Below are 5,037 nucleotides of genomic sequence, written 5' to 3'. Positions count from 1 at the left end.
CATCAACTCGTCGAGTCCCTCCCAAAATCTCCAAAAATAATGAATAATTAATATACCTGGAAATCCGGATGTTACATTTTTTTGTTGAATTTTGGAAGCTCAAAATCATATTATTGTTTATAATATTTATATAATTAATATATGTAAATATATGTATAATTTATTAACGGGGGCCTCATGGGGATTTTGGGACGCGACTGCCCACCCCCGCCCCCGCCCCCGCTCCCGAAATTAAAACGGGGGTTAACCTTGCCCCTGCTCCCGTCCCTGATTTTTTTTAAATAAATACCCCTAAACGGGAAGGGACCCCCACGAGACTTTTTGACATCCCTAGTGAAGAAATACTCTCTTGGTGCGAGGAAGCTTTGTCTCAACTTAGATCCATCATCCCCAACATATTCTAGACCATAGTAAGTCCTCAAGTTCCAAGCTTTATGCATTCTCCTTGGAAGATCTAGGTTTTAAGCATGTTTTGGTCTCTTGGTTGGTGTTGAGTTGGAGTTTGGTAAAACTCCAGGTTCAAGGTTGCAACTTTGTAACTTTTGAACCCATGGTGGTGAAAAGGAGAAGCTTCTATCTTGCTATTTGGTCCATGCATGTTCTTAGTAGAATTTTGGGTTTTATTTTAACCTAGGTTAGAGAATGGTGAGTTTGAGGCATGCAAACGGATAAAATTGGAAACTTTATCCATTAAGTCCATATTTTGAAGAACTTTAGAAGTTGTGAGCCTTGATCTGAAAGGATTAAGAGCTTAATGGAAAATAAAATTATGGTAGAAGTTTACGGTGCGACTCCAAGAATTTCCCCTGACTAGTTTATTGTAACGTTACAAAAACAGTGGTAAATTTTTTCATTTTATAAATTATTAATACCATACACCAGATGTCCCAAAATCAACCATAATACAATATATCAAAATTCATCAGAGTAAAATTAGTCATAAATGTGGAATCACGAGGGGGATGTTGTGCGCTCATGTCGGGCCCTTCCCTTTCATACCGGAAGTACCTGAAACCATAAACATAAAACTGTAAGCACAATGCTTAGTGAGTTATCCAAAGTACCACATACCATACAAACAATTGGGCCCAACCCTAGGGTATATTCCAACCCAACATAAAATCATGGGCTCAACCATGGGGTTTGTTTCAACCCGAACATGCAATAATAGGCCCAACCCTGGGGTTTCTTCCAACCCAATCATACAATTATGAGCCCAACACTAGGGTTTATTTGAACCCAACATAGAAACATTTAAGAGTCACAAAGACAACAAGCATCCTACATAACACAATCCAGTAGGTCGGCATTGGTGCCTTTGACCCACAAGTATAGTGAGAAGACTCTCCTCTCAGCCGATACTCAACTTCTACCGCTCTCACTGCCAGAAATACCAATGCTACGCACCACTTATACAGTTATACCAGATAAACCCTTAGCTCATTAACCCTTGAAGGGGTTCAAACACTAAAACTAACATAACAGTTGGTGATTTATAGACATTCATGTCTTGAAGCCATAATGAGTCAAAATAAGGGTTTTTGATAAAAATCTCATGCATGGCTCAAAAACTCAACCATACTTCAGATCCAAACCAACAATCATACCAAATGTTCCAGAGATTCATAAAGTTTCAAACTTTTTGAGATCTCACCACTCCAACTAACAAGAACATGAAGATTAAGGGATAAAACTCAATATCTAACAACCTAACATGATAAAAATCAAGTCTTAGACACTTACACAGGTCTAAAAGAGTGCTAGGGCGAAGAATGAAGACTTGCTTGCTAAATATTAACTTACTCATTCTCCCTTCTTCCTTCAAGAACTTCCAAGAACATTAAAAATGGCTTCAAATTGGAGGAAGGAGATTAGGGTTTCTTCATATCTTTAGGAGACCGAGGGTGAACAAACCGTAGCCTCCTCATTCCTTTAAATGGGGAGCAAACCCGGAAAAATAGGATTTTCCATCAGCCAGCTTCCATGTCGTGGTCATATACTGCCATGTCGTGGCGACTTAAATGAAACAAGCATTCCAACTTGCCTCACCATGTCCTGGTGGTGCCTCCACCATGCCGTGACAACTCTAAAGTGCCAAAGAAAATTAAAACATAAAGTACCTCAAGATCAGGGTGTTACATTTATCAGTTCGTGATTCACGCCGTGACATAGTCTGGGTCAACGGTTTAGTTTATGAACTAACTACATACAGTCATATCATATCATCATATTCACCAAAGTCATCAAAAATTCACCAAAGCATAGTGAACTATCACCATTTCAATTAAATTAATGCTATCATACCATAAACATCTCAATCACGCAAATGGAGCTAATTATCACTTTAGACCCTAAGCATGGCAACTAGCAAGCAAGCATATCAAATTAACACATCATACTCAACACAAAACAATGACCAATTTTGTCAAAAAATGAATCAATGATCCGTATGTGAAATGTACTTTGCGACTTATGCATATTTAGTGAGTAAAACTACTAACTCACCTTGGCCTTAATGAATCCTTTGTTAACTCCTAGTTTCGAGCTCCCTTGAAATTTCCAAGACCTCACCTAAACACATATATCATCAAAGTATTAAGTGCATTCAAAGTCTATAATTTAACTCATCATATTAGTTTTATATTATATTTTTCATAATTCCAACCACGACCCCTATTCAGTGTTTTGGTCATAAAACATAATCTACAACTCTAATTGGGATGCTATTGGACTTTATGGAACAAGACTAGATTTCCTAGAACTTCATGAGAGTGGAGCATCAACCAATTCTTCCCAGAATAACAACTACAACTCTAGCAAGATGGGGGCAAAGTTGTTGTGTAGAATTCCAAGATTCATCAAAAATCACCATATGCTTTAAGACTTTAGGTAAATGATTAAAGTCACTCAATTTACACAAAAAAGGCTTGAATGACACAATTGGGTACTTTATGGAAATATCAAAGAGATGACACAAAAATGTTGAGAGTAGAATGCCTAAACATATAAACGAATGTTTAGACCAAAGTTCCAGATTTTGACCCGTAACAACCATCTATTCAAGGCCATTTTAACACCACCAAATCCTGAAAAATATACAATATTTTTGTATATTCCAGTAGGTTTATACTTTTATATTTTCAAGGACTACTCGCACAAGTGAATACGATTTTCTACAATTTTATATGAATTTTACAAAATGAGATATCAATGTAGCTAATTTCTGACCAGTTAGTGAAAATGACGATTTTCACCTTGGTTACATACAACATAAGGTCTTGAGAAAAATCATGCACAAACGGGACTCAAAATATAAAATTTGAGAGTTTACACATCCTCAATCCATCTCCCGATGATTTTTCAATATTGTTTTTTCAAAACAATGACAAAATGGGAATTTTCCTGAATTTCCCAACTTTGAATTTTAAGGGTTAATTTACAACTTAACCCCTTAAGCCATAACCAAAAACAATTAGGAATATGGAAATTGAGTTACTAAGAGTATCAACATGTCAACAAGTTAAAATAACAATTTCAACTTCAAACCATGACTAAAAGTACATTGCTTTTATGGGAAAAACAAAGTATGTTGCTAAAATAGAAAACACCACTAGGACTCAAGTTTCCTCCACCATTAAGCCTCATGAAAAGACTTTTAGGGACTGTTTTGAAGACCTTTTGGATGGTTAAAAACATGGTGTTTTCACAGAAAAATACTCACTACAATTGAAGATAACAAAAACATGAATTCTTGCAACAAAAGAAAATATTCGAATCCAAGATTGTAAGTAATTCTTGAGTACCAATTCCAACACATGATGAAGTGTTTTCAAAAGGAAATTTGACAGAAATAAATAGTCAAGAACACCTCCAATATGTCTGGAATTCGGCCATACATGATGTCATACGAATTGAAGTGAAAGTTGGAATACAACTTCATGATTCCTTCAAAATACTAGAAATTGGAGTATGAATACATGAGGAGGGAAGAAACCAAGAAGATTACCAAGAATGAAGGTCAATTTCGGTCTCAATTGTTACCCAAAATCAGCACTTGTCAATCCTCCCTTCCCTTGCTTCACGTCGCCAATTTTTTTCTTCTACCTTCTGATGATCGATCGATCCATAACCCAATCAATTGGGTTCGTTTTTTTGTTCCTACCTACTGATCGACGACCATACACCAATCAATGGGTATGAAGCTAATGATCGAACGTATATGGCCCAAGGGAAAAAATGATAATGCCTTTAATCCCCATAATTTCGTCGATTGAATCCCATGGGGGGTTTTAATCCGATTTTTGCCAATAAATCCCTCTAATTTCAGTTTTCTACATACCTAACCCCAAACCTAGATAGCATAACATTTCAAGAGTCTTTTAGTAACACCTTAACCCCTAATTCAATTTAAATCCTTCAAAGGAATTATTTTAACCATATAATCTCAAAAAGTTCATTTAATTAAATTATTTATCTATTAATAATTAAATAACATCTGTTTTTTAATTTATTTTGTTATATAACCTTAAAACCAAAATAATCTTATGAATAAAAATATTCGTCTAACAGAAACTAACATTGATGACGGAAACAAATTTGGGTCCTTACAAGCCAGCTGCCACGTCGTGGCCATATACTGCAATACCATGGCGGCTTAAATGAAACACACGTTTCATTTTGCTTCGTCAAGCCGTGGTGGTGCCTCACGCTGTAGCAACCCTGAAATGCCAAAGAAAATTAAAACATAAATTACCTCAAGATCTGGACATTACAACTCTCCCCCACTTGAATTAGACTTCGCCCTTGAAGTCTGTTAGCTTAAATAACTCGGGGTAATGCTCTCTCATATCGTCCTCAGGCTCCCACGTCCAATCAAAACCCATCCGGTGCTGCCACTACACCTTCACCAAGCTCATCGGTTTGTTGCATATAGTCTTTGTCTTTCTGTCGAGAATCGCAATCGGTATCTCTACGTAGTTTAGGCGCTCATCAACCTGAATGTCATCCAAAGGAATCACCATAAAAGTATCGGCTAAA

General features: G+C 36.5%; 1 long non-coding RNA gene across 1 annotated transcript; it reads right to left on the bottom strand.

Annotated features, from left to right (window-relative positions):
* Window positions 1-814: 814 nt before the first annotated feature.
* LOC111890603 (uncharacterized) lies at window positions 815-4,240 on the bottom strand. Its single transcript, XR_002849908.3, has 3 exons — window positions 4,007-4,240; window positions 2,506-2,571; window positions 815-1,008 (listed from the first exon to the last, which is right to left on the bottom strand). It is a non-coding gene; the product is annotated as an uncharacterized LOC111890603 (long non-coding RNA).
* Window positions 4,241-5,037: the final 797 nt, after the last annotated feature.

Source organism: Lactuca sativa, chromosome 6, assembly GCF_002870075.4.
Source record: "Lactuca sativa cultivar Salinas chromosome 6, Lsat_Salinas_v11, whole genome shotgun sequence".
Lineage (NCBI taxonomy): Eukaryota > Viridiplantae > Streptophyta > Magnoliopsida > Asterales > Asteraceae > Lactuca > Lactuca sativa.
Note: the sequence above shows the minus strand (reverse complement) of the source record. Positions and strands in the feature narration are given on the sequence as shown.